The 22313-nt window shown below is 41.3% G+C and overlaps 1 pseudogene; it reads left to right on the top strand.

The window, feature by feature from the left end:
* LOC106605496 (centrosomal protein of 162 kDa-like) overlaps positions 1-22313 on the top strand; it is a 43124-nt pseudogene that overhangs the window by 19227 nt on the left and 1584 nt on the right.

The raw sequence follows: 22313 nt of genomic DNA on the forward strand, positions 1-22313 counted from the left end.
GACCCTGCTTGGTTCAATAGGTTTTGTTTTCTTTGAAACACTTTGAAGTTGGGAGTGGTTTGCACATTTGCTGACGATTCCGTTGGTTCAGTTGCAACAGGCAAGCTCAATCAATTGCCGTTAAGGCATTTGAAAGGAAACAAATCCTATTTGAACCCATGTCTGTTGTCATTTACAGTGGCACTCTGTTAGACATGTACTTGCACATACCTCATATGTATGATTGTAGCTCATCAGTGAATCTGTCATTCTGTCTGTGCCTGCTGCAGCCTCCCACTACAGCGAGGATGAGCACTTCGAAGATGCGGTCATTGAGGAGGTGAAAAATTGGGTGAGACCTAGGTTTTATGCGAGTCTGGTTTGAAAATGTAGTCATTTAGTTCTAATAATGCTTTGTAAGGGAGTGATTTGAACCAGAGGTTTAAGCCGAACGTTGATTGTAATTGCATCATGTAGAATTGCCCCATGATGAGTTGTAAGCAGGAGTTGTTCGTGCTGCTCACGTGCTAATCACTCTGGGTTAAAAAAGCCACCGTTTATAAAAGCAATAAGGCATGCAGCAGTTGTCCCAGCTCTCTCAAGAGGTAGAGTGAGAAGAAGGGATCTTTAATGGAGAGTGTGCCAAGTCTCTTGTCTGTGACTGGCTGAATATGTGGTGGGCGACTGACTGCATGGCTCTTTTGTTTTGCTCATCTCGTTTTGTTCTCTCTCTTTCTTTCAGAAGCCTAAAAGGCCTGCCATGCTCACCAAAGGTATTATAAACCAACATCCATTTTTCTTTTCTGAGTCAGAGTGGGTTTTTAAGTCAGCACGAGTATGTTTTCAAGTTTTATTAGCCCTATGTACTGCAAACACATGATTTACACCATCCAACAAAATGTTTACTTGCAGTTACCTTCTCGACAATGCAACAACAATAATAAAATGGAAGAATACGAACCTAAAGTAAATGGATTAGTAGAATAGAATTAACATTTTAGAATAAGTATAATACAGGAAGGCACAATATTTTACAATATTTACATGTGTTTTGGGGGATTGGGAGGTCTTTAGTGTTTGTGTTAGTGCTGCATGATATACGAAACTTCGGTACTCTTTCGACACTAGAACATAGAAAAGCGTTTCAGTACTAGAATTCTTGTTACTATCGGTACTTCTGTCAAATGTGTGTCACGTCATCTACTGATAGATAAAGACTTGATCCTCTTTCAATCAGCACAGCCGATGTTCCCTTGTAGCGCGAGAGCACTTTGCCTGCTCCTCTTACTCATTGCTAGCCTGTCCTGAGGAATCGCTGCACAGAAGTTAACACTTAATATTGACATGCTTTGTTGCATTATTTAACTGTTAATTACTGTTAGCAAAACAATGTCTATTACAGGCTAGAACACTTTACAATGCAAGAAGATACCGTTTGTAGGCTAACTTGCCTTGCTAGCTTACAGTTGAAGCTAACATCAATTCACTACCCTAGTACCTTGTTTGTTTTATGAAGATATTGCTGGCTTCAAAGCTGATTCTCCCCAAAAACGTTATTCATTCACGTCGTCTCTCCCACCTCACGTCTCTCTCAGTCAAGATCATTTTTGCTCGAGCCTTATGGAAAGCCCCTTGGGTCTTTGCGTGTCTAAAAGATACACGTCAAACTCTTTGACACGCAAAGACCCAAATGCCATTCCATAGAGCCTCGAACTGTGTGTGTGCGAGACATGGATCTTAAAAGAGACAGCCCACACTTTTCTAAAAGAAATGCAGATGTTGTTGATCAGTACAGTAAAATACATCTCAAATGGAAGGGAAACTGATTGTTTTTCATCTGTAGCCCCATGAAATCAGCCCAAACAATCTCAATAAGTCAACTGCTTATCCAGTTCAGTTTTCTGTGACTGGCTAATATGCCTTCTTTTTTTGCTGTGGTATCATTTTGGTATCGAGTATTGTGATACTAAACCTTGTATTGTGACAACACTTGTGTGTGTCGTGTACACAGTATGTATATACAGTGTCTCTGGTTCCTCTAACTGTACCCCTGTTTCACAGGCATGTGATTTATCCTGATGAATCGTTTCCTGCTTTTATGACACCATCTTCTATTCATACAGTATTGAAACTGACCTACTCCTAAAATCAATATTCTATTTGTCCTGATCACATCATTTCCTGGTGTAAGTGTCCCTCCATGATTCTCTGGACTTGACCGGTGAACTCCTGCCCCCTGGAGCGGACAGTGACACCAGGGAGGAACCAGGGAGCGGAGGAGTCCATAGAGACTGCACTAGCAGGTGAGACCAGACTAGACAGGCTGTCAGTCAGGTCCTACTGGATGTAGCTATCTAAACATGGTGAAAACAGAGATGACTTTGGACCATCTGTGTCAGTTTGGTGGTGGCAGATGATGGTGAACCTGGTGGTGTTCCTGTGTCGTCTGTGTAGCCCAGTCATATGGCCAGAGTGGGGCCGGTGATATGATGGTCTGAGTCCTCAAGAAAGCCACATCACCACCCTTCATCACCGGTCAGGAGAGAGAGGAGGAGGAAGAGCAGTCCTGTTCCTGTCTCTCCCTCTGTACCTGAGCTCTCCAGAGGAACACTACTAGCACCAGTCTCCACCACAGAGTCAGGTTGGTCAGTCTCCACCACAGAGTCAGGTTGGTCAGTCTCCACCACTGATATGTCTGTGGTGAACCTGTCAAGTAAATAGAATATGGTTTTCAATCAAAACTAACTGCAGATCCACACATGTCCATCCTTATTCTGACAAGATGGTACATTTTAAGTTGTAAGATTGTGTTGAGGTGTTACAAATGGACTTGATCTTCTGATTGATTCATGATTAATTGATTAACTTCGATGTGTTTTCTCAGAGCTGCCCACTGCAGAGGAGCTGATGCGTCCCATCCGACCAGACAGCATGGACGACATCAGAGGCTCCACTCTGCAGCCTGCTAGGTGAGTCTACAGCTGTCTGTCACATGACTGTAGTAGGGAAGGACAACCGACACTCTCTGGAAGGTACAGAATGGAGTGGGAAAACGTTAACATGAGCTGTATGTTCACAGTGGGACCCATCTCAGCCCAGAGAAGACTGGCCAGTCCTTAAGCCATAGATCCTGTGAGTCAAGCCCAAGATGCTCAGCAGAGCCAGACACTCCTCCGGCCTCCCCAGGCCCCCGTCCCAGAAGCATCAGAGAGGAGGCACAGAAGCTGATGAAGCAGGATCAGGACAGCTCCTTCCCTGACCTGACCTCCGCTCAACCCAGCAACAAGAGAAGCCAGCAGGTAACGGACGGGAACGGAGCCCTTGTTAATAAGCACTAAACCCTACCATACATAACCACACTGATTCAGGCTTTCACACCTACCTGAACTGTTTCCACATTACATAGCCATTGCTCCAACATGGCTCATCCTAATATTTATATATTTCTTAATTCCATTATTTTACTTTTAGATGTGTGTATTGTTGTGAATTGTTAGTTACTACTGCACTGTTAGGAACACAAGAATTTCACTAGCCCCGCAATAACATCTGCTAAATGTGTGTATGTGACCAATAACATTTGATTTGATTTGCATCAAAGGTGATTATCATTTACAATGTAGACGGTGACATGGCAATGATTTGTATATTGACAATATCATATTTCTCATAGGTTCCTGGACGTTCTACGGTAGCTGGTCCTTTCACATCCTCGTTGAGGAAGCCTTATGTTGCCCCTGGCAGAGGTAGAGTGGAGAGTAAACCGTCAGCCGTGGCCACCAGGACCTCGGAAGCTAGGAAATCTGGTCCTACCAAACCTGGGGCTGCAGCCAAGCCCCCCTCTCCTCTAACCCGGAGGAAGCCTCTCAGCCAGGCAACATACCAGAGCCTCAGCCCCCTCCTCACAGAGAGAGATAAAGTTAGGAGAAGAAGAACTCCTTACACATTGACAACCAAAGCTAGTAGGTGTAGTGTAAGTGTGCTTAAAAAAATATCTGTTGTATCTAGAGGTCGACCGATTATGATTTTTCAATGCCAATACCGATTAATGGAAGACCAAAAAAAGCCGGTACCGAATAATCGGCCGATATTTATTTTATATATATTTATATTTATTTATATATTTATATATATTTATATATATTTGGAAATGTGGAAACAGTTCAGGTAGGTGTGAAAGCCTGATATATATATATATATATATATTTATATATATATATATATATATATATATATATATATATATATATATATATATATATTATTATATATATATATAAATATATATATAAATAAATATTTATATATATATATAAATATATATAAATATATATAAATAAATATTTTTTTATATATATTTATATATATATTTATATATATATATAAATAAATAAATATATATATATAAATATATATATAAAAAGTATATATTTATTTATTTATATATACTTATTTATATATATATATATATATATATATATATATATAAATAAATATTTATTTATATATATATATATAAATATATATAAATAAATATATAAATATATTTATATATATTTTTATATATATTTATATATATATATATAATAAATATTTATTTATATATATATTTATATATATATATATATTTATATATATATATATATTTATATATATATATATATTTATATATATATATATATATAAATATATATTTATATTATATATATATATATATATAAATAAATATTTATATATATATATAAATATATATAAATAAATATTTTTATATATATATTTATATATATATATATAAATAAATAAATATATATATAAATATAAATATATATATATAAAAGTATATATTTATTTATTTATATATACTTATTTATATATATATATATATATATATATATATAAAATAAATATTTATTTATATATATATATATATATATATATATAAATAAATATTTATTTATATATATATATATAAATATATATAAATAAATATATAAATATATTTATATATATTTTTATATATATTTATATATATATATATATAAATAAATATTTATATATATATATATATATATATATATATATATATATATATAAATAAGTATATATAAATAAATAAATATATACTTTTATATATATATATTTATATTTATATATATATATATTTATTTTATATATTTATTTATATATTTATATATATAAATAAAATAAATATCGGCCGATTATTCGGTACCGGCTTTTTTTGGTCTTCCATTATTATTATTTGTACTTTTTTTATTTATTTATTTATTTGTAATAATGACAATTACAACAATACTGAATGAACACTTTTATTTTAACTTAATATAATACATCAATAAAATCAATTTAGCCACAAACAAATAATGAAACGTGTTCAATTTGGTTTAAATAATGCAAAAACAAAGTGTTGGAGAAGAAAGTAAAAGTGCAATACGTGCCATGTAAAAAAGCTAACGTTTAAGTTCCTTGCTCAGAACATGAGTCTTCAATATTCCCAGGTAAGAAGTTTTAGGTTGTAGTTATTATAGGAATGATAGGACTATTTCTCTCTATACCATTTGTATTTCATATACCTTTGACTATTGGATGTTCTTATAGGCACTTAAGTATTGCTTCCGTCCCTCTCCTCGCCCCTACCTGGGCTCGAACCAGGAACACATCGACAACAGCCTCCCTCGAAGCATCGTTACCCATCACTCCACAAAAGCCGCGGCCCTTGCAAAACAAGGGGAACAACTACTTCAAGGTCCCAGAGCGAGTGACGTCACCGATTGAAACGCTATTAGCGTGCACCCCACTAACTAGCTAGCCATTTCACATCGGTTACACCAGCCTAATCTCGGGAGTTGATAGGCTTGAAGTCATAAACAGCTCAATGCTTGATGCACAGCGAAGAGCTGCAAGCAAACACACCAAAGTGCTGTTTGAATGAATTCTTACGAGCCTGCTGCTGCCTACCACTGCTCAGTCAGACTGCTCTATCAAATATCAAATCATAGACTTAATTATATCATAACACACAGAAATACGAGCCTTAGGTCATTAATATGGTCAAATCCGGAAACTATCATTTCGAAAACAAAACATTTATTCTTTCAGTGAAATACGGAACCGTTCCTAAATATTCCTGTTACATTGCACAACCTTCAATGTTATGTCATAATTACGTAAAATTCTGGCAAATTAGTTTGCAATGAGCCAGGCGGCCCAAACTGTTGCGTATACCCTGACTCTGCGTGCAATGAACGCAAGAGAAGTGACACAGTTTCCCTAGTTTAATATTGTCTGCTAACCTGGATTTCTTTTAACTAAATATGCAGGTTTAAAAAAATATATACTTCTTTGTATTGATTTTAAGAAAGGCATTGATGTTTATGGTTAGGTACATTCGTGCAACGATTGGGCTTTTTTTGCAAATGCGCTTTTTTTAAATCATCCCCCGTTTTGCGAAGTTGGCTGTCTTTGTTAGGAAGAAATAGTCTTCACACAGTTCTCAACGAGCCAGGCGGCCCAAACTGCTGCATATACCCTGACTCTGTTGCACAGAACGCAAGAGAAGTGACACAATTTCCCTAGTTAAAATAAATTCATGTTAGCAGGCAATATTAACTAAGTATGCAGGTTTAAAAATATATACTTGTGTATTGATTTTAAGAAAGGCGTTGATGTTTATGGTTAGGTACACGTTGGTGCAACGACAGTGCTTTTTTTCACGAATGCGCTTGTTAAATCACCCGTTTGGCGAAGTCGGCTATGATTCAATGATAAATTAACAGGAAACGAAGGACAAGCTAGGTAACTACACATGGTTGATGATATTACTAGTTTAACTAGTGATTATGTTAAGATTGATTGTTTTTTATAAGATAAGTTTAATGCTAGCTAGCACCTTACCTTGGCTCCTTGCTGCACTCGCGTAACAGGTAGTCAGCCTACCACGCAGTCTCCTCGTGGAGTGCAATGTAATGGGCCATGATCGGTGTCCAAAAATGCCGATTACCGATTGTTTTTGAAAACTTGAAATCGGCCCTAATTAATCGCCCCATTCCGATTAATCTGTCAACCTCTAGTTGTATCAGAGTTAGAACTATATCTAAGTAGTATAGCACATAACAGTACTACAGTATAATACATAATACTGACATTTACCACATGTTGCTGTGTGGTTGTACTCCTGATCCAGACTAATGTTGCTGTGTGGTTGTACTCCTGATCCAGACTAATGTTGCTGTGTGGTTGTACTCCTGATCCAGACTAATGTTGCTGTGTGGTTGTACTCCTGATCCAGACTAATGTTGCTGTGTGGTTGTACTCCTGATCCAGACTAATGTTGCTGTTTGGTTGTACTCCTGATCCAGACTAATGTTGCTGTGTGGTTGTACTCCTGATCCAGACTAATGTTGCTGTGTGGTTGTACTCCTGATCCAGACTAATGTTGCTGTGTGGTTGTACTCCTGATCCAGACTAATGTTGCTGTGTGGTTGTACTCCTGATCCAGACTAATGTTGCTGTGTGGTTGTACTCCTGATCCAGACTAATGTTGCTGTGTGGTTGTACTCCTGATCCAGACTAATGTTGCTGTGTGGTTGTACTCCTGATCCAGACTAATGTTGCTGTGTGGTTGTACTCCTACCAGGTCCAGCCTGTGGTGGTCTGAAGGTGGGTGTCAGTCCTTCGCTGCCTTAATGTTGGCTAAATGTTGATGTGTGGTTGTGCTTTAGGTCCAGACTGTGGTGGTCGGAGGGTGAGCAGTGAGCTGGTGGCGGGGGTTCAGTCCTTTGCTGCCTTCCTCCAGCAGCAACATCAGATGAAGACGAGAGGTCACCAGGATACCAGTCACACTGTCTCCTGGGAAACCAAAGGTCAACAGGAAGCCAGCCAGACTCAGGAGAATGAGCGTCCATCAGAGAGGAAAGTAAGTCAACATACTGGAGTAGTTTTTCAGTCTGTGGTGCATCAAGTTTGTTCATCAGTGTGCTGCAATTTCTTTTCAGATAAGTATGATGTTTTTCTCCTTTCACCTGGTCATATGATAGGGGTGTGACTTCTACTTTGTTGAGTTGTCCAACCCAGCTGATTGCTCCTTGCTCTATAATAAGTCTGACTGATTTCAGTTTGGATCTTATGTAGTCTCAGGGATGCAAATTAGTCACCTTTCGGCGAAATTCGCCCTTTTGAATCCAAAGTAAGTGACCTACATGATTCGTGTAGATCCGATGAACGATAACAAAGAGGCGAACTTTAGGTGAGAAGCCTGACCATGGAGACGGGGGTGAGAAGGTGATGAAGCGTACTTCATGAGCTGTAACCGAAAAACGACTGGTATTTTGAAAGTTTGAGGTGAGAGAGAAAGTGTGGTGGAACAAGTATTAGCATTAAGTATCTTGTTAGCTGGATCAAATTCTTTGTTAGCTAGACAGAGAAATGTTGAGCAACATGAGCCAACTTATCTGATCAAATAATTTAGTTCATGGTGTGAAACTTAGCTTGCAAATAAAGTCAGAACATCAGATGAGCTAACATTAGTAACCTAACCAATTCGCTATACTATTAACTGGTATACAACTCCTTGCCGTTCAAGTTATAACGCGTTAGTTGCTTACTGGACCCTGGCAATCTGTGAGACATTTTAACTAGCTAACGAACTAACCACTATCTGTTAACTAATGTTTTCCCTCTACAGTATGTGGTTAATTTTCAGAATGAGAGAATTAGGTGTAAATGAGGCGCTGCTTGTTAAACAAGTGGATTCAGGGATCAAATGTAGCTGGAGCTGGGCCTGGCTTAAGTTGGATGCCACTATAGAGGTGAAAGGAACACCACACACTTTCCCTCTTTCTCACTTTTACTGGCACATTGTAGAACAGATGTCCACAGGCAGGAAGTGTACAATGTAATAATGTGCAGTGTAGCCCAAAGATATTGTTTTTGTTGTGTTTAACCTGACAGTAACGTGTGTGTGTGAGGGGATTATATATTTTTTTACTCAGTGAACGTTATTTTTGCACACATGTAGCCTTGTGCACTTGATCAATATCTATAGTGGCCACTATAATAGAGCAAAAATAGAATGGCTGTTTATTTCATTCTACTTTCTACTTTACTTAGTTTTTTTCCCCAAGTGCAATATTTGTGTGTGGTCACAAGCATTCTATTATAAAGGCTATCAAGGATAACTGCAATATTTGGGTATTGTTTTTTTTTCTCAACTTGAGTGTCATTTGCAGTAAAGACGAGGCAACAAATAACATTGGATTGCTTTCTTTACATTTTTTAGCTGTGAGTTAGGTTCACATTAACCACTTTATTTTACACACAGAGACTGGTCATGTAGATCATATTCTTTGTTGTTTAATTAGTTAAAACCTGCATTTCCCCCTAGCAGGGATGTTTTGTGTGTTTCAGTGCAAAAGTAAAAGTGTCACCTTTTTGGGCCCTCAGCAGTTTGCATCCCTGGTAGGGTGTGTGTCCATACCTGGGTGACTATAGCAGTCAAACATTTTTGCATTCTTGGTGCCTAATTTAGTTTGTGCAATTAACAATTAGGCCAATATTATGGCCTTCAATACACGTTGAAGTGCAAGCAACTATCCATTATAAAGACTCTAACCATGCGGTTACCCCTCTGTCAGAGTGAGCCCAGGGAGGAGGGCAGGTCTGGGGAGGTGGAGGAGAGCCCCCTAGTGTCCAGGCTGAGACTGCAGCTAGCCCAGAGGGAGAGAGAGCTCCACACCAGAGAGGAAGAGCTACTGCTGCAGCACGACACAGAGCTCAGCTCACTGAGACAGGAGAACTACCTCCTGCAGAGCAAGGTAGAGGGACACACACACACACACACACACTATTACATTCACATGGACCGTCATGTCTCTAAAAAGCATAGATCCATCTGTTTGACCACCTGTGACTTCCTACATCCTTCTATTGTAACAGAAAATAACATGTTCTCCATGACTGTCGGAACATTTTAAAACCCCTACGTCAGCACTGCTGTTGCTATGGCACTGCTCATTTTATTTAGCTGCTTTGTGTGTCTGACTTTTGTAATACTGTTATTCAAGCTATTGGAAAAAAGCAGTTGTGAAGAACCCAGCTGATTGAAACATTCCATAAAAAAATTGCATGTTATCTAAGATATCTCTGCCATTCACTGAAGGCCAGTTAAATTAGCTCAAACTGTATTTTGTGAACTCAAAACTGTAGTAGATGCATACATCACTCGTGTGTTATTTGTGATGTGTACTTGTGAGTCTTGTCCCTTGTGTTTCAGCTGCACAGTACAGAGGAGGGCAACAGCAGGAAGAAGGGCCGGTTGGGTCTCGGTCTAGACGTGCCCTTGGACGCCCTCACTGAAGACAAACTCAGACTGATAGAGAAAGAGGTGAAGGAACAGGAGACCATCATCCAGGGATACCAGCAGGTCCGTACACACGTCTGTTTGTCTCTGTCTACTCTGTGATTGTTTGGCCATCTCTCTTGGTCTTTTCTCTTCCAGTCTGTGTTTTAAGGAAACAAGACTTAATTGTACTGCATTTGTTCAGCGCCAGGCTGGCGGTGACTCATTGACTTTGAATCCATCCCAATTACCCGGAGTCTCTGTGACTGCGGAGGTTATATATACAGGCCACTGTTCAGGGTAATGTAATTCCTCTGTTCACTGACTTAATTCCAGGAGGGTGTGTGGGTTTGTAGCAGGCAGCACAGTTGGCCTTTTTTTCCTCCAGATTGTGAGCAGCTTAGCAACACTGTCAGAACCTTTCATAATTACAGTGCCTACAGCCGAGCTCCTAGAATCAGAGTGGCTACAGTACACACACACCACCAAGGTGGAACTGTACAAGTTCTTAATTAGGCATGCTGAATGCATTCCCTCATCTCACAGCTTCTAGTCATATTCCCACCTGGTTTGATTTGATGTAGGTTAAATGCGTAGAACAGGTATTTCTGATCAAACTAATTTACCCAGATGGTCCTATAGTTGAGACACTTAATGTGATTTTCTCTCTCCTTGCGGTGTGTGTGTGTGTGTGTGTGGGGGGGGGGGTGGTGTAACAGGAGAATGAGAAGTTGTACCTGCAGATGAAGGCTCTTCAGGCTCAGGGTAAACTCAATGAAGAGGCCATGTTCACAGAGAACCAGAGGCTGCTAAACGAACTGGCCCTTACCAAGTGAGTTGACACATACCTATCCACGTCATTGAATGTTAACACCGACACTTATTTATGCCCAGGGAGCGGATGAGCAACTCGCCGAGGACTGTGGATAATGTAGGCAGTGTGGCCCATATTCAGCGCATCACACAGCTGCGGGGCCAGATGCAGGCAGCACAGGTGAGTGGTCAGAGTCATGTCACACAACCACCTCTAAAAGGAAGGCCTAGATGTTGCTTTGGAGATGAAACAATCAACTCATCTTAAAGGGGAAGGACCAGTCTTACCTTCGACCGTGTGTGTGCGTGCAGAGGACTGAAGAGAGACTGGTGGAGGAGACCCACAGGCTGAAGCAGGAGAAACAGGCCCTGGAGGTGGACCTTCAAATGATGAGGAAAGAGAGAGACCTGGCCAAAGCGCAGTTCGTCTACACCTCAAGTTAGTGTGAGAGACCTGGCCAAAGCGCAGTTCGTCTACACCTCAGGTTAGTGTGTGAGAGACATGGAGGCTTGACTGTGGAATCAAACCTCTTGTTTCTACTCCCAAAGGACAATGTTCCCTGTTTCAAATCCAGTGACTTTTACAGACGTGTGTTTTAAACCTCCGTTAAAACATCCCATTGTTGTGGTTGACAGTCAAGTGGAGCTCTGACATGCTGTGGTCTAGAGGTCGACCGATTAATCGGAATGGCCGATTTAATTAGTGCCAATTTCAAGTTTTCATAACAATCGGAAATCGATTTGCCGACTTTTTTTTACACCTTTAATTAACTAGGCAAGGCAGATTAAGAACACATTCTTATTTTCAATGACGGCCTAGGAACGGGGGTTAACTGCCTTGTTCAGGGGGGATTCGGGGATTCGTTTTTGCAACCTTCCGGTTACTAGTCCAACGCTCTAACCACCTGCCTTACATTGCACTCCACGAGGATCCTGCATGGCAGGCTGACTACCTGTTACACGAGGGCAGCAAGAAGCCAAGGTAAGTTGCTAGCTAGCATTAAACTTATCTTATAAAAAACGATCAATCTTAACATAATCACTAGTTAACTACACATGTTTGATGATATTACTAGTTTATCTAGCATGTCCTGCTTTGCATATAATCGATGCAGTGCCTGTTAATTTCTCATCGAATCACAGCCTACTTCGACAAACGGGTGATGATTTAACAAGCACATTTGCGAAAAAAGCACTGTCGTTGCACCAATGTACCTAACCATAAACATCAATGCCTTTCTTTAAAATCAATACACAAGTATATATTTTTAAACCTGCATATTTAGTTAATATTGCCTGCTAACATGAATTTGTGTCACTTCTCTAGCGTTCCGTGCAAGCAGTCAGGGTATATACAGGAGTTTGGGCCGCCTGGCTCATTGCGGACTGTGTGAAGTCCATTTATTCCTAACAAAGGCCGTAATTAATTTGCCAGAATTGTACATAATTATGACATAACATTGAAGGTTGTGCAATGAAACAGGAATATTTAGACTTAGGGATGCCACCCGTTAGATAAAATACGGAACGGTTCCGTATTTCACTGAAATAATAAACTTTTCGTTTTCGAAATGATAGTTTCCAGATTCGACCATATTAATGAGCAAAGGCTCGTATTTCTGTGTGTTATGTTATAATTAAGTCTATGATTTGATAAAGCAGTCTGACTGAGCGATGGTAGGCAGCAGCAGGCTCGTAAGCATTCATTCAAACAGCACCTTTGTGCGTTTTGCCAGCAGCTCTTCGCAATTCTTCAAGCATTGAGCTGTTTATGACTTCAAGCTTATCAACTCCCAAGATTAGGCTGGTGTAACCGATGTGAAATGGCTAGCTAGTTAGTGGGTGCGCGCTAATAGCGTTTCAAACGTCACTCGCTCTGAGACTTGGAGTAGTTGTTCCCCTTGCTCTACATGGTTAACGCTGCTTCAAGGGTGGCTGTTGTCGATGTGTTCCTGGTTCGAGCCCAGGTAGGAGTGAGGAGAGGGATGGAAGCTATACTGTTACACTGGCAATACTAAAGTGCCTATAAGAACATCCAATAGTCAAAGGTATATGAAATACAAATGGTATAGAGAGAAATAGTCCTATAATTCCTATAATAACTACAACCTAAAACTTCTTATCTGGGAATATTGAAGACTCATGTTAAAAGGAACCACCAGCTTTCATATGTTCTCATGTTCTGAGCAAGGAACTTAAACGTTAGCTTTTTTACATAGCACATATTGCACTTTTACTTCTCCAACACTTTGTTTTTGCATTATTTAAACCAAATTGAACATGTTTCATTATTTATTTGAGGCTAAATTGATAGTATTTATGTATTATATTAAGTTAAAATAAGTGTTCATTCAGTATTGCAGTAATTGTCATTATTACAAATAAATAATACAAAAGAAAAAAAATCGGCCTAGTAATCGGCATCGGTTTTTTGGGCCCATCCAATAATCGGTATCGGCGTTGAAAAATCATAATCGGCCGACCTCTACTGTGGTCTGTATTGTCCTTGTCTCTGCCAGGGGATAAGAGCTTTGAGCTGCAGGTGGCAGAGGACAGGCATAAGGAGGAGGTGTGTGTTCTGAAGAGGCTCCAGTGGTATGCTGAGAACCAGGAACTGCTGGACAGAGACTCTGCCAGACTGAGGGCTGCCACCGCAGACACACACAAACTCTCAGAGCGGGTAGGACCCAAGCGCACAGAGCTGGTAGGACCCAAGCGCACAGAGCGGGTAGGACCAACTCGACCTTATTTGAGTGTGTATTGTATTACTGTCATTTCCTGTAGGTCAGTATTTTGAATGAAACATTTGTTCCTCCAATCAGGTGGAAAAGCTGAAGATGGAGGTGGGGAAAAGAGCCAATCAGAGTAAGACTAAAGAGCGAGCTGGAGACGCTAAGAGGATACAGGACCTAGAATGACAGGTGAGTCAGTTGAGAAATATTTCCTGTGCATGTACCCCTGAATAGCGGCATACCTCTCTTTTCTCTCATGACTCATGCCATATTTCTGTTCCCCCTCTCTCCCAGGTGAAGGACATGGAGAAGACTCTCAGACAGAGGAACCCTAACTCCCTCCCAGCGCTCATCTACGCTGCAGCCAACACACCTGCAGTGGATAGGGATGGAGGGGCCAAGAGCTCCCCGCCCACTCAGACCAGGGCCCTATTGGAGCGGTGCATCCAGAGGCTGGAGGTGGAGCTAGAGAGCCGTGACGACGAGGCCAAACGCAGCCTCCGAGCCATGGAACAGCAGTACCAGCGGATTAAGGTCTGTTCATACTCTCAGCTGAGTGGTACTGTCATGTACTCATACAACTCTGTTACCATTCCCTGTCACTAGGCCTCATAGTCCTGTACCAATTAGCACTCTACACATACTTACACTGACTTACTCCGACATACATGGCCTTGCTGTAAATACAACCGCTTCAAACTGCCACTTAGAACTACCTGAAGATGTTCATTTTCAACACAAAACACTCTGAATGTCCTCTCTCACACAAAGGAAAGATAAGAACAGGGTGATGAGTCCTCACTGTTCCCCCAGTTCTCTTCATGTCTTTTTAGAGAGGGGTCAGAGGGCAAGGTCCAACAGCCTTGTACAACACAACACTTGAATTGACAGTTCTGTTTGAAGCTCACGATGGAGACCTTGGGGATGTCAGTGATTCATCCTCCTCTGTATAATATTTGTTATCATTTCCAAATGTATGATGTCATTAGTCTTAATGTAATGTTTCATTAGACCAACACTGCACGGGGGAAAAAAGCTTTTTCTCAGGAAATGTGTTGTGAGATCAATGGATTCAATGGAAATGGAAATACATCCCCTAAATATAAAAGTATACTAATATACAGTGTGTGTGGTTGTATCTCCAGTATGAGCAGCAGATCAGTGATCTGGAGCAGCGGTTAACCCAGAAACACCCGGTCCAGATTGGGTCTCCTGGGGTCTGGCAGGCCCAGGTCTGCTCCCTGCAGCAGGAACTGGAGAGAACCCTACAGGCTGAGGTCCACTCCCTACAGGAGCAGCTACACAACAGGCACAGGTAGGCCTACCTCTCTCTTGTCTACCTGCCTTCTTGTCTACTTAGCCCACCTAAGATGACCACTGTGGAAATAAGTCTTAATAATTCATCCTGGATAATTGTTTTAAATGTATGTAATGTTACCTGGACCAGGTGTATTTTATTTAAATAAATGAAATCAGTCTACCACCGAGCCAGAGAGAGCCCCCACAACGCAGCTCGTCCTGTCACCAGTGTCAAGCAGAGACGGCCCCGAGGGTCCGGATAGAGAGACTCAACCAGGAGCTGTCAGCCAAGACCCGCAGCATCCAGGAGCTGAGCCGCACCGTAGAGAGACTCCAGAGGGAGAGGAAGACCATGCTGTGTGGCCCTGGCCCCAGATCGGATGGCCGTCTTGGGCCTGGGGAGGCCAGACAACAGGCGGCCGAATCCAAAGGACACATGGTGGTGGCTACCCCAGGGGAGAGGGGAGGCAAGGTGGGAGAGACCGCAACCTTCCCTCCCACTCAGGATGAGAAGGACTACCAGCCCACAGCGTTCGCTGGGAGCCACATCTCAGAGGTGCTGCAGGTGAACGAGGGGTTAAGGCTGCGTCTGGAGCAGCAGAGGGACAAGGAGAGGGTGGTACTGCAGGCTGCAGCCGCCCAGGCCGAGCTGCGCAGGTATGTAGACACACACACACACACACACTAATTTTGAATGCTTTATTTAGACCCACAATAAAACCTTTCAGTACAAAGGACTCCGGTAGTTCAGTGGTTGTACAGGTGCCTGACTCATTGGTAGAATGTTGTTCATTGATGGAGCTTCTATAAGACTTTGTGTACAAACACAGTTTCCTCCATACAGACATACTGGAATATTCCTATGTAGCTTATTGTTGAGCTTATGATATGAAGAAATAAAACATTATCAACATTTTAAGCTAAATGGTGTGATCTGTTTCATCAGCCTCATTGCTTTTTAAATTGTATGTGCAGCTGTTGGATCTATCGTCCCCGAGTCTGTTTTGAAGACATTTTTTATCGTCCCAGGGACGATGGGACGCCCTTACTTTCGAGACCTGAAGGGAATTATTTTATAAATGCATGAAAATAATTTGGTTGTAATTGTAATGTTGCAATATTTTATAGACTACCAAGAGTGGCCAACTGTCCTCCAAATCACATACACATGGTTAGCAGATGTCATTGCGAGTGTAGCAACAAACAAAAAAATCTATATATTTTACCTTTATTTAACAAGTCAAGTCAATTAAGAACACATTTTTTATTTTCAATGACGGCTTAGGAACAGTGGGTGAACTGCCTTGTTCAGGGGCAGAACGACAGATTTTTACCTTGTCAGCTCGGGGATTCGATTATGCAACTTTCCGGTTACTAGTCCAACGCTCTAACCACTAGGCCACCTGCTGAAATGCTTGTGCTTCTAGTTCCGACAGTGCAGCAATATCAACAAGTAATCTAACAATTCCACAACAACTACCTAATACACACAAATGTAAGTAAAGGGATGGAATAAGAATATGCACATATAAATATATGGGTGAGCAATGACAAAGCGGCATAGGCAAGATGCAATAGATGGTATAAAATACAGTATATACAGTCGTGGCCAAAATTTAAGAATGACACAAATATTAATTTCCACAAAGTTTGCTGCTTCAGTGTCTTTAGATATTTTTGTCAGATGTTACTATGGAATACTGAAGTATAATTACAAGCATTTCATAAGTGTCAAAGGCTTTTATTGACAATTACATGAAGTTGATGCAAAGAGTCAATATTTGCAGTGTTGACCCTTCTTTTTCAAGACCTCTGCAATCCACCCTGGCATGCTGTCAATTAACTTCTGGGCCACATCCTGACTGATGGCAGCCCATTCTTGCATAATCAATGCTTGGAGTTTTTTGGGTTTTTGTTTCTCCACCCACCTCTTGAGGATTGACCACAAGTTCTCAATGGGATTAAGGTCTGGGGAGTTTCCTGGCCATGGACCCAAAATATCGATGTTTTGTTCCCCTTGCCACTTAGTTATCACTTCTGCCTTATGGCAAGGTGCTCCATCATGCTGGAAAATGAGTTGTTCGTCACCAAACTGTTCCTGGATGGTTGAGAGAAGTTGCTCTCGGAGGATGTGTTGGTACCATTCTTTATTCATGGCTGTGTTCTTAGGCAAAATTGTGAGTGAGCCCACTCCCTTGGCTGAGAAGCAACCCCACACATGAACGGTCTCAGGATGCTTTACTGTTGGCATGACACAGGACTGATGGTAGTGCTCACCTTGTCTTCTCCGGACAAGCTTTTTTCCGGATGCCCAAAACAATCGGAAAGGGGATTCATCAGAGAAAATGACTTTACCACAGTCCTCAGCAGTCCAATCCCTGTACCTTTTGCAGAATATCAGTCTGTCCCTGATGTTTTTCCTGGAGAGAAGTGGCTTCTTTGCTGCCCTTCTTGACACCGGGCCATCCTCCAAAAGTCTTTGCCTCACTGTGCGTGCAGATGCACTCACACCTGCCTGCTGCCATTCCTGAGCAAGCTCTGTACTGGTGGTGCCCCGATCCCGCAGCTGAATCAACTTTAGGAGACCGTCCTGGCACTTGCTGGAGTTTCTTGGGCACCCTGAAGCCTTCTTCACAACAATTGAACAGCTCTCCTTGAAGTTCTTGATGATCCGATAAATGGTTGTTTTGGGTGCAATCTTACTGGCAGCAATATCCTTGCCTGTGAAGCCCTTTTTGTGCAAAGCAATGATGACGGCACCTGTTTCCTTGCAGGTATCCATGATTGACAGAGGAAGAACAATGATTCCAAGCACCACCCTCCTTTTGAAGCTTCCAGCCTGTTATTCGAACTCAATCAGAATGACAGTGATCTCCAGCCTTGTCCTCATCAACACTCACACCTGTGTTAACCTCTTACATCTAGATGTTCCGCTAGCGGAACGCCTCGCCAATATCCAATGATAGGCCGTGGCGCGAATTACAATATCCTCAAAAATCCCAAAACTTCAATTTTTCAAACATGACTATTTTACAACATTTTAAAGACAAGACTCTCCTTTATCTAACCACATTGTCCGATTTCAAAAAGACTTTACAACGAAAGCAAAACATTAGATTATGTCAGGAGAGTACCCAGCCAGAAATAATCAGACACCCATTTTTCAAGCTAGCATATAATGTCACCAAAACCACAGCTATATGCAGCACTAACCTTTGATGATCTTCACCAGATGACACTCCTAGGACATTGTTATACAATACATGCATGTTTTGTTCGATCAAGTTCATATTTATATCAAAAAACAGCTTTTTACATTAGCATGTGACGTTCAGAACCAACATACCCACCGAAGACTTCCGGTGAATTTACTAAATTACTCACGATAAACGTTCACAAAAAACATAACAATTATTTTAAGAATTATAGATACAGAACTCCTTTATGCAATCGCGGTGTCCGATTTTAAAATAGCTTTTCGGTGAAAGCACATTTTGCGATATTCTGAGTAGATAGCCCGGCCATCACAGGCTAGCTATTTTGACACCCACCAAGTTTGGCACTCACCAAACTCAGATTTACTATAAGAAAAATTGGATTACCTTTGCTGTTCTTCGTCAGAATGCACTCCCAGGACTTCTACTTCAACTTCAATGTTGTTTTGGTTCCAAATAATCCATAGTTATATCCAAATAGCGGCATTTTGTTCTTGCTTTCAAGACACTATCCGAAGGGTGACGCGCCGGCGCGTATCGTGACAAAAGATTTCAAAATATTCCATTACCGTACTTCGAAGCATGTCAAACGCTGTTTAAAATAAATTTTTATGCGATTTTTCTCGTAAAATAGCGATAATATTCCGACCGGGAGACGTTGTTTTCGTTCAAAGACTGAAAGAAGAAAATGGTGTCTTCACGCCGCCCGTGTCATTGTTCTCAGATCGACCACTTTCCAAATGCGCTACTGTTTTCCGCCCAGGGACTGCAGAGTCATCATTCCCCGTTCTGGCGCCTTCTGAGAGCCTATGGGAGCCTTAGAAAATGTCACGTTACAGCATGAGATTATTTTCCATAAAGAGGCTATAGAAGGCCAAGAAATGGTCAGAGAGGGCACTTCCTGTATGGAATCTTCTCAGGTTTTGGCCTGCCATATGAGTTCTGTTATACTCACAGACACCATTCAAACAGTTTTAGAAACTTTAGGGTGTTTTCTATCCAAATCAAACAATTATATGCATATTCTAGTTTCTGGGCAGGAGTAATAACCAGATTAAATCGGGTACGTTTTTTTATCCGGCCGTGAAAATACTGCCCCCTATCCTAAACAGGTTAACGAGAGAATCACTGACATGATGTCAGCTGGTCCTTTAGTGGCAGGGCTGAAATGCAGTGGAAATGTTTTTTGGGGGATTCTGTTCATTTGCATGGCAAAGCGGGACTTTGCAATTAATTGCAATTCATCTGATCACTCTTCATAACATTCTGGAGTATATGCAAATTGACATTATACAAACTGAGGCAGCAGACTGTGAAAAATAATATTTGTGTAATTCTCAACTTTTGGCCACAACTGTACATATCAGATGAGTAATGCAAGATATGTAAACAACATTAAAGTGACTAGTGTTCCATTTATTAAAGTGGCCAATGATTTCAAGTCTGTATGTAGGCAGCAGCCTCTCTGTGCTAGTGATGGCTGTTTAACAGTCTGATGGCCTTGAGATAGATGCTATTTTTCAGTCTCTCGGTCCCAAGTTTGGTGCACCTGTACTGTCCTCGCCTTCTGGATGGTAGCAGGGTGAACAGGCAGTGACTCGGGTGGTTGATGTCCTTGATGATCTTTTTGGCCTTCCTGTGACATCGGGTGCTGTAGGTGTCCTGCCCCCGGTGATGCGTCCAGGAGAGCCTTAAAGGGGCAGTGTTGTATTTTGAGACGGGCTTGAACATGCAAGAAGCCAGTTTTATCAATAGGAGTGGGGAAAAAGGTGCTCATGCATTGATAAGCACACCAAAGACAGCATTAACGATAAATAATAAAATAAAGAAGACACTTCTAAAAGGGTCCTACTAATCACCCCATAAGTACCCAAAAGTGCCTAAAACAGCTCTGGTCAAAAGCGGTGCACATTAAAGGGAATAGGTTGCCATTCGGAACGCAGACAGCGTCCCTGGCCATCTGGTGTTGGCAGCACCTTGTACCAACATCTGTATGCGTCAACAGACAGGACACACTGATCTACATACTAATCACAGGTAATCTCATTGAAGGAGGATAATCGTTTCCGCGGGTCACAAAACTAGCATTACACAAGCTGAATTAAAAGGCTTTGAAAATAAAAAGCTTAGTATCTGCTCAGTGCTCTGTTGACATTTTAGAGAGATGCTTGTTTTTGTGAGAAATCTTCTGAGAAGAGCAGGATTTTCAAATTAATATGAAAAGTCTATACTAAAATATGTAAATACTACATGTCATGTCTCAATCTATATCCATCTTACCTCCTATGTTTTTTTTATGTCCTGTGGATTTGAGAAAAAGATGAGTTCAACGGGAAAGTGAGTGTGTGTTACTGTTTGTAGGTCGTAGTGAATATGAAACCAGTTGTCTCGTGTTGTGTTAAATGGGGAAGGGCAGCAGAGGTTTGGTAGCAGCTTGGCCTGGCTGTTTCATGACCTCACCATATGAAATCTAATCAGCGTCACCAAAATACACAGTCGACCAAGCCATTAATGACATCGAAACCTGAACTGATCATCTGGGTTGTTTTGGGTACCTGTTTGGGGTAATTAGTAGCACCCTTCTAAAACCCTGTTTTACACCATATCCTGATGAATTCTTTCATTTTGATCTCTGCGTAAATGAAAAATGTGGCACTGACTCGCCCATGGATTGATGTTTCAGCATTGTCTCAATGAAGAGTTCAGCGTTTGGCTAGCCACGTGCGACATGCATATACAGTTACAAGCCTGCTAGAGTTGGCGGCAGGCGGACGAACAATATCCACCGTCACGGATGAAGCCTGAACTGGAATGTGAAGCTAGCTGAAGCTGGCTAGCTTTAGAAAACCCTGTGTAAATCTAGCTAACATCGTAGTTACCCCTCTGGAGCGCTGGGTTAGAGGATGCTAGCTGATTCATGGTGCTGCATCTACCTGTCCTGCAGGGTACAGCAGCATTCAGCAGAGCAGGTGTCCTCTCTCAGGGCTGACCATCAGAGGGAGCTGGAGCGCCTGCTTACCGGCCACGCCCTCACCCACTCCTCTAAAGTGGCCGAACTGACCAATCAGGTGACCACGCAGGAGGTAAAGGCTCACAATGGACAAATCACATGTGAACTGAAAGTTATTGGTGGTGGAGTTGTTCCAGGTATAACGTATCAACAGGATAAACGGGTTTGTGTGTTTTTATGAACCTTCAGATCATGGTGCAGCATTTGCGTGACGAGGTGAAGGAACTGCAGGGGACCAGGGATGCTCTGGCTGGGTCCAAGCTGAGGGAGGACACCCTACAGAACCAGGTACTTGGGATTCAGATAACATGTATTGTCCTGTCACACATTCACAACTTCATCAACACACTAGTACTTGAAGTGTCATTGCAAGGAAACAACACAAGGTATTTGGTATTTATTATGGATCCCCAGCAGCTACTCTTCCTGGTGTTCAGCAAAATTAAGGCAGTTAATACAATTTTCAAACATTACAATATATTCACAGATTTCACAACACCCTGTGTGCCCTCAGGCCCCTACTCCACCACTACCACATATCTACAGTACTAAATCCATGTGTATGTATGTCTGCCAATGTTTGTGATGCTTCACAATCCCCGCTGTTCCATAAGGTTTTTATTTTTATTTTTTGAATCTAATTTTACTGCTTGCATGAGTTACTTGATGTGGAATAGAGTTCCATGCAGTCATGGCTCTATGTAGTACTGTGCGCCTTCCATAGTCTGTTCTGGACTTGGGGACTGTGAAGAGACCTCTTGTGGCATGTCTTGTGGGGTATGCATGGGGTGTCCGAGTTCAGCAGTTCAAACAGACAGCTCGGTGCGTTCAACATGTCAATACCTCTCATAAATACAAGCAGTGATGAAGTCAAGCTCTCCTCCACTTTCGGCCAGGAGAGATTGACATGC

This window comes from Salmo salar, chromosome ssa05, assembly GCF_905237065.1.
Source record: "Salmo salar chromosome ssa05, Ssal_v3.1, whole genome shotgun sequence".
Classification (NCBI taxonomy): Eukaryota; Metazoa; Chordata; class Actinopteri; order Salmoniformes; family Salmonidae; genus Salmo; species Salmo salar.